This window comes from Panulirus ornatus, chromosome 4 (assembly GCF_036320965.1).
Source record: "Panulirus ornatus isolate Po-2019 chromosome 4, ASM3632096v1, whole genome shotgun sequence".
Lineage (NCBI taxonomy): Eukaryota > Metazoa > Arthropoda > Malacostraca > Decapoda > Palinuridae > Panulirus > Panulirus ornatus.
This window is the reverse complement of record NC_092227.1, coordinates 695,579-709,152: the sequence shown is the minus strand read 5'-3', so window position 1 is coordinate 709,152 and position 13,574 is coordinate 695,579.

The following is a 13,574-nucleotide window of genomic DNA, read 5'->3' as shown; positions in this document are numbered from 1 at the left end:
CTGTTTGCTTCTGCGCGAGAGTGACAGACAGTAAACATGTTAAGGTATTAGGTCTAAATGTCAAACATTAACGGTAGCAATTCTCAATCATACTGAGGCCTGAAATATTCTATCCAACAACATACCTAGACACTTAAAGTAGGAAACCTTTTCTTACATGAAAAACAAGAGTCGGATTCCTTCTTATCTTTGATATTCTCAAGATGGCCAGAAAAGTCTGGGTTAGGCTAGAGGCGAGGTCAACCCTCATGTTTATAAATTAGTTTCGGAGAGAAACTATCAAAAAACTATTTCCTTCAACAGCCCAGTGCTTTCCCGTCCAAAGAGAAACAAAATTATGTTATATAGAAAAAGAGACTAATGTACGTGCTTTGGGATAACCAGAATATTGTTAGGCAAGATAGGAAAAACTTTAGAGCAAATGTAACTGCACGTAAAGATAACTTATATATCATTTATAGATTTATTTGATAATGAATAGATGATATTAATAAAGTCATACACGTGTATACTGCGCAGTTTCAGATCACATACAAATGATGTTTTATGTCTTTTTATTCACCAAGTCGAAAAATGAAATCTTATACTGGGAAATATGCTATCATTAAGGCTACTGCAGCAAACTGATATGAATGAGACACAATTTCACCTGTTAGAGAGATAGAGAGAGATAGAGAGAGAGAGAGAGAGAGAGAGAGAGAGAGAGAGAGAGAGAGAGAGAGAGAGAGAGAGAGAGAGAGAGAGAGAGAGAGAGAGAGAGAGAGAAACGTTAAGCACAACCAAACTTTATAAACGGAACTCCATGAGAATATATATATGAGCTTCAAGATTTTCCCAGTCATAGCTTTTACGAGGATTTCCCACCATAATCTTAGAATTATAGGTCACAGCGACAACTGTGACTACCTCTTTCTCTGTAAATATTCTCGAGAATATTGCACAAAAGAACTAAGCAAAAAATATTTCAGAGCCCGGCAAGAAAGATGGAAAGCCTCTTTGATATTCTGTCAAATGAAGTCAGAAATATAAGTGTAGTGAGCACCAAAACCTTCAGGAAAAAAGCGATGTGTGCTGACAAAAGTATTGAATCAACCCAGGATTGATGTGAACACACACACACACACACACACACACACACACACACACACACACACACACACACACACACACACACACACACACACACACACACACACACAGCAAGACTGTATTATGATACATACTTTACACCTATATTGCAAGCTCCATAAACACTGAAGTTTTGTGTTATGATAATGTTTACTGTACTACTGGCTCGGTAGTGTCTTGTGTTTTGCCTGCCTAAGAGAAGTCTTGTTGCTTGGCTCCCAGACCTCCGTAGTGAGGGTTGGCGGTCTGGACACTTCCAGTAAACCACCTTCACCTTCCAGTATCTCAGCTTTAGTGCTCCGTAGGACACAGAAATGGAAATAACGAAATAAATATCATCTTTGGAAGGTCTGCCTTTTCTTTGCCCCAGTAAAGATACCACAATAAAAGATGAGAAATGAAAGTTCCTGCGCAATGAATAACAAGAGTTGTACTATCGTAGTATTTTATACAAACTACAAGACATGCATCATGCTGGGTGAGGCCAGAGTGGAGAGAGAGAGCACAGCAAGTGGCTGGCCTGGCACCATGACAAACACCTTACCTAAACATTAATGGGAGACAGCGTCGTGGGAAACTGGCTGCACCAGGATATTGCCCATTATTCTTATCCAGCGGTAATGGGATCCAGCCACTCCTGGAACTAGCTGGTCCAGGATAATGGATATTAGCTTCACCAGACACTGATGGCAATGTCTCACGGAGCTACCTGATTAAAAGTATTGACCATTAGCTTTCCCCAAATAAATCTAAGGCTTTGGGTGTCTGGATGATTGCGGTGACTGCTCAGGATGTAATCATGACTGACTTGAGTCCGCTATGCAGTAAGATCCTGGCCTTGGTAACGATCATTATATGTCGGAGAGAGAGAGAGAGAGAGAGAGAGAGAGAGAGAGAGAGAGAGAGAGAGAGAGAGAGAGAGAGAGAGAGAGAGAGAGAGAGAGAGAGAGAGAGAGAGAGAGAATCAGTGAAGTACATCAGATACATAGTAAGACATGCAAGTAATAACTGTCACACATATCAACACTTCTCAACCCTTGCTGGAGGAAGAGGATCACTCACAGAGTGCGGAAGATAAACAGTGAAACATAGAGACAGCGCTGGCATATCCCTGAAACGTAGATTCTGCAGAAATGTGTGGAAAAATGCGTTAAGCTTGACTGTACACTTTTAGATACATTTCCCGCCAGGAGATTGTTGACATCTTGTCAGATGTAAGTGTGAGCCCCGGGAGAAAAGATTTACTGCGGCGTGTGAGCGGTAGGGGGAGGAGAACTTGCTCCTGTCTTCATGACGAGGCTCACGGCCAGGCTGGGGATACCGACGCGAGTTTCCCAGGTCCCGCTCGTGTGTGGCGCCAGGAAAAAAGATTGAATTGAAATGAAATCATGTAACGGATCAAGTTTTATGGTACAGTGCTTAAGGATCCGCATATTAGTTTATGATATTTAAGGATCCTACAAAATGTTCTATTATGTTCATGACATGTATTTTACAGGCAGGCGAACGATCATGCTGATGGCTATATTTTGGCAAATATGAAAGGGAAGTCTCGTGAGGGGATGAACAGAGCTTCTCTTGACACACACGGTGGTAATGATACTTAAATCATGGAAAATATAGAGCCCACGTTGCCTTTGGTGATCAGACATAGTTTTGCCAGCGGCTCCTGCAATGTGGCCAAGCAAGACGGGTGTTAAGAGGAACAGCTGATGCAGGGCAGTGCTGAAAGCAATTATATATATCCTGAGACAAGAAGATAAGTTTCCCCATTACCTGAAGAAGATAAAACAATTAAGACTTAAGTGAAGTATTTGCTTAAAGCTGCTGCATTTTCTTGAAGCTAATGAATATATGTGTGTGTGTGTGTGTGTGTGTGCCCTACATATGCTGGTGTCTGTACTCCTACACCAGTGCTCTTATTCAATGTGTGTCAGTGAGCCTGGGAAAATTGTCTTCCAGTCGCAATCATCTTCAAGGGTATAGAGGCCTCGAGCGCAGGGTGTTGAATAACGAGTCTGGATCGTTGTCGTTAACATCAGGGTTTTTGTGACACATTTAATTGAAACTGGAGAAAAATCTTACCGTGCGAGAAATTGTTTTCCCTCGAGTCGTAAATGTAAAGGGTATGGAAAGACGGAGATAAAGACACAGAAAGAAATAGAGATAAGAAGTGAGAGAGAGAGAGAGAGAGAGAGAGAGAGAGAGAGAGAGAGAGAGAGAGAGAGAGAGAGAGAGAGAGAGAGAGAGAGAGAGAGAGAGAGAGAGAGAGAGAGAGAGAGAGAGAGAGAGAGGAAAAATGTCGATGAACAAAAGGTTTCGGTAACAGAAAAATCCCAAATTTGACATGATAAGACAAATTCAAATTTCCAGAAGTTTGAGAAGCTGAAAATATAGGGTGAATGAATGATACAATAGCTACGATATTTCCTTTTTTTTCCTCAAAGAAAACCAAAGATATGTAAAAGCCAATAGAAGCGTTCCTTGATGCTGCCTGAAGGATACTGTTGTATGAAAACAGTTTTGCTGATTGATATGACGAGCAAGTTCGCGAAGACTGTGCATTATCAAGCACATTTTCCGGGAGAACAGATCACACGTCATGTCACAGGTGAGTGTGAATGACAGGATGAAATATTAAACTTGGTGTGTCAGTCAGGGAGTTGAGGCTGGGGCAGAAGACCAAACATCCGAATATTGTACGACAGAATGTGTAAAGCTGTCTTCCAGGAGACAAGTCTGTGTCTGTAGATTACCTGACGTTGTTCTCTGGAGGGAAACATGCACGTTCGAGGCTGGAAGCAAGAACTGTCTGTTGTTGAAAGTATCATAGGTCGTCGTCGGTGACTGGGGATCGATATGGCATTGTGGCTATCGAAGGGGGAACACTTGTGTATATTGGCTAACGTTTTAGCTGTTATCTGACGGAACACGGCAGCTGTCGAGGACATAACGATCGTGGTGACAGTGAGCAAAACTACATATTAACAATTCTTTAATTCTGATACGATCTTATACAAAGTTGTGATACAAACTCGTTATAAATGTTTGTCGAAAGTGATAACATGCGTTTATAAACAGACTTCATAAAGTTCTCGTTTCAAGCGTATTACTGACACCGTTAGCGCTTTCGTAGTAACATATATATCTTACGGTTATTCTCCCTGAGTACTCTGTACTTCGATCTCACCAAGGTAATCTCTAGGTCTCCTAGGTGTTCCACCATCACAACAGTGAGAGCCTAGTAGTCTGCTGTTGTTTGTCTTCCTTCCTTTGTATTCCTATATGTGACCAAGTTCATATTTGTCATAAATGAACACATTCTAGATGATGTATTAAACTTGTATCTTTACAAAACAAGATTTAGAACGATTTGTACACTCTGGAGGGGCCACCACTGCCCATGCTCACATGACTGAGTCTTCACTTGGTGCGCTCGCTCGCCTCCCACCCTTCGGCCGTGTCAGGTTAGCCAGTCGTGCTGACACAGATGTCCGCCAGGACTCCCGTCCCTCTCCTCCCCTAAGCTGTGTCAGGTCATACATTCCCACTGACACAAACGTCCTTCATGACCTCATAATCCTCCGTCACTCTTCTCAGCGCCTGCTACTGTGACTGCAACAGTTAGTCCATTAAGAGGAAATCTTCCGTGATGTCATGATGATGGTAGTGATGAAAAAGAAACACTTGCAGTCAGGAGGAAAATGGTCTTTGCAATAGCATTCGTTCTGTTCAGTTTATAAACAATAATCATTGACTGGTTCCTTATCTGGTAGTTATCTTCTTTCTTATGACAACACGGAGAACAGCCCGAAAATGATTAGCAACAGAAATCGTAGTGACCATTTTACTGTAATTCATTAAACCATACATATGTATGCAATGTTTGGGGTACTTCCTGAAACTGGACACATCGAATTTCAAAGTATACATAACCCAGTCAAAACTATTATTTACAGGACGTGCAACACATTAAGGTGGTGGAGGAGTGAGGAAGAACAGCGTTGTCTAAAAGTTCTTGCACAATGACAGAGGACAGGTGTGAGCAGGCAGGCTGGAACCCATCATTCATGTGAAACTTATGTTGATCGCGGTAATCAACAGTTCTCAGATTAAACCACTGGCAATTTATTATTGCATCTCACGATAGCAGAAAATGCCGGCAGTGATAATACTGTTGACGGCATTTAGTCTTTATGTCATTATTATTGCTATTATTATCATTATTTTTATTTTCATTACTGTTATCATTATTATCATTATTATTGTTATTATCATTATCATTATTACTATTATTATTATTATTATTATTATTATTATTATTATTATTATTATCATTATTATTATTATTATTATTATTATTATTATTATTATCGTTATCATCATTATTATTATTATCATTATTATTATCATTATTATTATTATTATCATTTTTTTTTTTCTTTGTCGCTGTCTCCCGCGTTTGCGAGGTAGCGCAAGGAAACAGACGAAAGAAATGGCCCAACCCACCCCCATACACATGTATATACATACACGTCCACACACGCAAATATACATAACTACACAGCTTTCCATGGTTTACCCCAGACGCTTCACATGCCTTGATTCAATCCACTGACAGCACGTCAACCCCGGTATACCACATCGCTCCAGTTCACTCTATTCCTTGCCCTCCTTTCACCGTCCTGCATGTTCAGGCCCCGATCACACAAAATCTTTTTCACTCCATCTTTCCACCTCCAATATGGTCTCCCTCTTCTCCTCGTTCCCTCCACCTCCGACACATATATCCTCTTGGTCAATCTTTCCTCACTCATTCTCTCCATGTGCCCAAACCATTTCAAAACACCCTCTTCTGCTCTCTCAACCACGCTCTTTTTATTTCCACACATCTCTCTTACCCTTACGTTACTTACTCGATCAAACCACCTCACACCACACATTGTCCTCAAACATCTCATTTCCAGCACATCCATCCTCCTGCGCACAACTCTATCCATAGTCCACGCCTCGCAACCATACAACATTGTTGGAACCACTATTCCTTCAAACATACCCATTTTTGCTTTCCGAGATAATGTTCTCGACTTTCACACATTCTTCAAGGCTCCCAGAATTTTCGCCCCCTCCCCCACCCTATGATCCACTTCCGCTTCCATGTTTCCATCCGCTGCCAGATCCACTCCCAGATATCTAAAACACTTCACTTCCTCCAGTTTTTCTCCATTCAAACTTACCTCCCAATTGACTTGACCCTCAACCCTACTGTACCTAATAACCTTGCTCTTCTTCACATTTACTCTTAACTTTCTTCTTTCACACACTTTACCAAACTCAGTCACCAGCTTCTGCAGTTTCTCACATGAATCAGCCACCAGCGCTGTATCATCAGCGAACAACAACTGACTCACTTCCCAAGCTTTCTCATCCCCAACATACTTCATACTTGCCCCTCTTTCCAAAAGTCTTGCATTCACCTCCCTAACAACCCCATTCATAAACAAATTAAACAACCATGGAGACATCACACACATTATTATTATCATTATTATTATTATTATTATTATTACTATTATCATTATTATTGTTATTATCATTATTATCATTTTTATTGTTATTATTATTATTATCATTATTCTTATCATTATTATTATTATCATTGTTATTATTATCATTATTATTATGAAAGGTTTATTACATCGACTGCAGCCAGATGCAGTGGCAAGGTGCGAGTGTGTTTGTGTGTGCTTTGTGTATAAGATGGTTTTTGTATATATGTTTGCTCTTGCATTAATAGGTATGTGTATACTTATGTGCATGTGTGACTGTTATGTGCACAGTAGTGTGTGAAGCTGGTGCCTATCTACTTTTAAAAGACTGTGCTGCTTGTTCTGATTTTTGTTAATTTTGCATATATATGTCTGGTTATGCGTGCATGTAGATGGATGCATGGATTGTATGTGTAAGTGTGTATGTGAATGTTAATGTAATAGCGGGAGCTTGTGTGTGTATGTATGCGTGTGTCTGCTTGAATATCTGCTTGCGTCTGTACGTGCGTGTGGGCACATGTGTGCATGCTTTTATATGCATTTCTGAGCTTAAAGGTTTGTGCCTCTCTGATGTTTTGTGTGTGATCGTATTTTTTGTCTAAAGTGATTAATCTGTCCTCAGCAGGATGGTTGTCAACAACCCGCGGGTCCGTGAGAATGCGAAATAACGAAGCGGGTTTCCTGCTGACACCACCAGACGCTTTATGAGCCAGCTTAATTGAAAATGGTAAAAAATCCATGGTAAGAGAATGAGTTTCCTTGGTTGATAGACTCATGGTTGGTGAGAGAGAGAGAGAGAGAGAGAGAGAGAGAGAGAGAGAGAGAGAGAGAGAGAGAGAGAGAGAGAGAGAGAGAGAGAGAGAGAGAGAGAGAGAGAGAGAGTCAACAGTGAATATATGTATTGGCTGGTGGTGGTCGGAGACCGGCATCCTTGCATCATATAAGTGTCACTACGTCACCGACAACTGCTACGACATTGTGACGTACCTCAGCCAGGCCAGCCTGGGCCACACGTGACGCTGGTTGGAGTACCTCAGCCAGGCCTAGCTCAGCCTGCCCCTAGACCATGTCATCTATTTCGATTCCTGTCTTTTGTAACCAACTCTCATGTGATATACGCATTTCAGTCATTTCCTCCCCATACCAGTAAGTTTTGATCTTTTTTTTTCTGTTTTTCTTTGGCCTATAAATATATCCATGCACATCTCTATATCATGACATGTATTTTTTTCTTCTGATTATCTTGATAGTCATCTAATATTTCCTAGGATTTCTGAAGCACCGTTTCCTACCCAAGCTCACACTCATCATGCTGTCGGGATTTGTCTTATTATTTTACGTAAACATCAAATTTACTCAGGTAACTTCCCACAAAGTATAAACCTGAGGCTTATGCAACAGCCTCAAGTGCAGACTTGCGTTCTTATTTCCATATTAAAGATCTGTGTGAGCTGGCTCTCCCGTGGAGCACAGCACCCACCCTTGGAGCTTAGCCCCAGCGGTTGATGTTGCTCTTAAAGCGGAATTCGGCACGCGAGCACGTAATTGCCGCTGCCTTCTTAAACATGATCAGCATACGCCTGGTCGTGGCTGTTGCCACCCTAGCAGAGTTCAGCATGCGACCTGGTCATAGCTGTTGCCATCCGAGCGGTGCTCAGCACGCGCCCTGTCCGTAACTGTGGCGCCAGACTTAACAACCTTCTCATGCAAGTTGGCCATTCCTTTAGCAGCGAGTGTTGCCTGTCATCACCGCTGGATCCATCCTGAGATTATGTATGTTTCCTCCTTGTGTAATACCGTCATGTTTTCGAAAATCTTGATGTGATATGCAGGTATGAAGTATGATGAAAATGATAATAATGATAATGATAATGATAATGATAAGCAACTTCTCCTCCGGTGGTTCTAAGATGAATCCTGCCAAGAAGAAGCTTTGAGGTAAGGTGATTCTAGCAGACCATTTGTGCTACAGAGTTTGACAAAGTCCTGCTTCCTCAGGATAGATAGGCCAAGATGATTATTGACAAGCAGCACTGAAGCTAACATTGACTATTACCACTATTATTTTCTCAAAACCCTCAGGTATAGACTAACAGTTACGGGTAAACTTTAAGTTGAACTGATCATGAATCAGAAGTTATAATGAACTAATTGCACAGCTAAATGCCGCGAAGAAACTAATATAATCCAATAGTATTTTCCGATCAGTGAAGTTGTCATACAACTTGCTTACAGTTCTCTTAACTTCCTCAGAAAAATAACTCCTGATGTGGTTGTAACCTTAACAATGTTGTCTCACCAAGGCAGCGTTGTCATTATCATACTTGATAGAGAAAACAAGATTCGCTGCACAATGATCATGGAGACATAACTGAAGACAAGCCAAACTTCTCTTACAACAAAACCACAAAATATTGGCCCAGAAAACAGATGACAAATTACTTGTCGAAAGTTTCAAACTCTAATATTCCGTAAAGGTTTATTTTCTCTTCCACAACACCGAGTCAGTATTTCCTTGGGGTCTGATACTGTCAGCTGATGACCTCAGCAGAGAAGAAGTTTATGATTAACTAAATATTTGACTGACGCGTGTGAGTGACGCTGAGGCGACTGTCGTCTGGGGATGACTCGGAGTTGACTCTCGGATTTGACTGCTAATCTTAATGTTAGCATGTGACTGACGTAACAAATGATGAAGAATATATTTAGTGACATGAGGTGTAAGTCAAGTGGAGAACTATCAAATGTTGTGGTATGGATCATTGTTGAATGTTTTGTTTATATTATGTATGGGCTAACTCCTAGAATTAGATAACGCTCATGATGTACGAGAGAGAGAGAGAGAGAGAGAGAGAGAGAGAGAGAGAGAGAGAGAGAGAGAGAGAGAGAGAGAGAGAGAGAGAGAGAGAGAGAGAGAGAGAGAGAGAGAGAGAGAGAGAGAGAAGGGGGGGGGGGGGTAGAGGAGAAAGGGCAGCCAGTCAAGTGTGGAAGACAGGTGGGACAGAAGGAAACAATCAGGCCGCACGTGACCCTTGACTTTCAACAAGTGGGACGTCAGGCACCAGGCAATGAACATTTACCCGTTTTCTCCTCAGCTTTAAGCATATGCAAATTTTTTTTTACCAGGGAGCCATTTAATATTTTCAGATGTGAGCTCGTGAATGTGTGCGCGCGCGCGCGTGTGTGTGTGTGTGTGTGTGTGAGAATGTGTGTGTGTGTGTGTGTGTGTGCGTGTGTGTGTGTGTGTGTGTGTGTGTGTGTGTGTGTGTGTGTGTGTGTGTGTGTGTGTGCATACTCCACTAACAAATAGAACACGGTATATATAAACATCACATACATCATGAAAAGTTTAGAATCGCTGACTTACTTTCAACATTTTCTTACTATTTCTTTTGTGTGGTGTGGACGGTGATGAGTCAGTGTGCACGTTCATAATGTACATCTGCCTCCTCCTCCTTACTCGTCCTCCAGTTGAAGCCTCAACCTTTGAGACGTTTCATTCTCTTCCTTCCCTTCGCTTGACCTTGACATTTGTCCTACCTTTATCACTTACTTGCACGAGAACATTCCGGTCCAATGATAGATAACGCTCCATTCATTTTCTTAGTAAACTGGGAAAGGCTCTTCACTTACCAGCAGACATCTGTAGGAGTAACGTTCCCTTGGATGACCCGAACCCTACTTATAAGGACTCTAACAGGCATCTGAAATGACGCTGACAGATAAAAGAGTAAATCTTCTGATGGTGAATTGGAATTTGATTATCTGCTAAACTCTGTTCATAATACCTCTCTAGTCTGTTCAATTTCTTCTATCACAGTTCATTAGAATTGGATGACCGTTAACTAGTTTGTTAACAGAATCAAATGATGCATTGCGATACATGCCAATATCAGCAGCTACCAAAGACAAACGTGGAGAGCTAACAGAAGGCAGAAACAAGGAAGAAGAACCCGAGCAAGGAGGAGAGATGCACCAGCACTCACAAGCTTAAGCCAGCATCAGAAAATGTTTTTGTTTATGTGTGCAGCTTCGAGCAATCTCCTAAAAGCTTTGGCAAAAGTCTCATGCATTATGGCGATGGTCGTCTTCATTTGTTCCCGTTCATATTTTTCTCCTTTATACCTTTAACAATCTTTCAGGTATACACTCATTGTATGTATACCTGTAGATCTGCACACACACACACACACACACACACGCATGGGTACGAATCCTAGGCGGGGCAGTCAACCCAATGTCAGTCCCAACTGTTCATCCTACCATCGTGGTTGATCGATGAATGAGTATCTGGCTTAGACGGCAGCGTGTGACTATATACACGTAGGACACACGAGTCAGTAGATATCTCATGTAACTCACTGTGTTACGAGACTCTAGATATCCATATTGTGCTCGAACGTAGTCCTGGTTACCTTTCTTTCTTTTTCTTTTTCTTTTCTACGTTGGAGGTTCCAGTCGCGGACAAGAGTGAACGTCTAAGCCGGGTCTTCATCGAAATATAAAGAGGTTAGTTTAAAGGGGAAAAAAGAGAGAAGGAAAGTATTTGAGAATTTTGATAGAAGCGAAAAACCTGTCATTTAAAATGGGATTGGTCATATTTATTAGGGAAGACATGAGAAGGTAGATAATTCCAAAGTTTCGAGGTGTAGGGAAAGAAACAGTTGCAAACGGCTACCCAATTATCATATGACACAGCAGCTTGACGAATATTGTGTGGTCCACATGCGGTGGGGGCACACAAGCAGCCAGCTCTCGGGAGCAAAAACCAAAGTAATACCTGCAGAAGAGGGAAATTGAACCAACATTGCGGCGTAGGGCAAGTGAGTCACGCTTTGAAGTTAGCCTGAGAGAATTGATAATTTGGACCGTTTTGGACTGTCAAGCAAGGTTGTAAAGCTACAAACGTCTCAGATTTGCTGATCAATCCTCTGTATGAACAGAGCAAAAGTTCAGAGAGAGAAAAACTTCAATATTCAAACAGATTTCCTAGTTTATTAGAGGAAGACTTAGCAATTTCCGTAATGTGGAGTTTCCAAAAAAGCGTGGATATTACAGTAATACCAAGTATGTTCAGTAAGTTAAGAGGTAGAATTAAAGAACTCTCGAAGGAGACAGGAAAGTTTTGAGAAATATTCGATAAAGAAATGGGCAGAAACTGAGTCTTGAAGGTATTAGGCTTAACCATATTTCGTCTACCTCACTGAGATATCCAAGTCTGAATTTATTAAGCAAGCTGTGTCAGTCGAATGAAAGAAGAAAGAGCAGAATAGAAGAACGCGAGGAATGCTGTGTTGAGTCGTTAGCATATGAGTGTATTTGGTTATCTGTAAAAGAATAGAAATAATTGATAAAAGGAGACAAAGTTTAGGAGAAAAGATAGAACCTTGAGAGACACCACACTTGATGGAGAAAAAAGGGGTGAGGTTGATCCATCAACAATCACGGAGATAGAGCGGCCAGAAAGGAAGCTAGATACGAGTGAGCAAAGTGAGGAAGGGAAGCACAGAGAGGGGAGCATAGAGATGGCACCACAATGCCACGCATGTCAAAAGCATTGGCGAGATCAAGGGCAACATTAAAGGATTCTCCACAATCTTTCAGGGATAATGAGCCAATATTGTAAGATAGGAAAAATATCACCAGTGGATCTAGCCTTAAGGAAATCATATATGAAAATCATATACGAAAAATATTTCTACCATATTATTGCTTTGAAGTTACCTTTTGATATTTTAGAATTTTCCCTGGACGTGCCAGTCCTTGTCTTTTATTCACAAAGTGGTTCATATCGTACAGAGAACAATATAAACGTTGTTGACAAATGAAGTCAGTTGTTTCTGTATGCGTGAGTGAACCAGATCCTCGCTAGTCGACCAAATGGGGATTGAGTTTTCAGACCAAATGTATATTCGAACCGCCGTTGACAATAACCTTGAAAGAGATATTGGAAACAACGATAGCTGGCTGTATTGGAAGTGCTCTGCTCATAGTACGAATTGTAGGGATCTTATTTCAGTGTCACCACAATATATCTTTCATTCATGAAGTTTGAAATAGATTATTTCACTAGTCAGGCAGGTTTTATATATATATATATATATATATATATATATATATATATATATATATATATATATATATATATATATATATATATATATATATATATATATATTGGAAAGGATCACAATTTTGCGCGTGATCAAGATATTCCTATGAGTCCACGGGGAAAATGAAACACGAAAAGTTCCAAGTGCACTTTCGTGTAATGATCACATCATCAGGGGAGACACAAGAGAGAAATATAACAGTCAGTTGATGTACATCGAAGAGACGAAGCTAGGACGCCATTTGGTAGACATGTTTACCAAATGGCGCCCTAGCTTCGTCTCTTCGATGTATATCAACTGACTGTTATATTTGTCTCTTGTGTCTCCCCTGATGATGTGATTATTACATGAAAGTGCACTTGGGAGCTTTACGTGTTTCATTTTCCCCGTGGACTCATAGGAATATCTTGATCACGCGCAAAATTGTGATCCTTTACAATATATATATATATATATATATATATATATATATATATATATATATATATATATATATATATATATATATATATATATATATATATATATATATACATATGTATACGTATTTTTGTTTAATGGATACATTAATCTTTTATTTCAAACCAGTCATTTCATCACTACAGTAACATATCTCATTAATGCGCCTCTGTATATCTATTAGGCGTAAATCATTTCATCTGTTATGTAATTTATCTTCACATGAAAACAGCCAAAATGAATGATTGATTCCGATGATTAAATCGCTAAAAACACTGTTATGTCACAGGTGGTGCGCGACGGTCCCTCGTGACCGGCACACGAC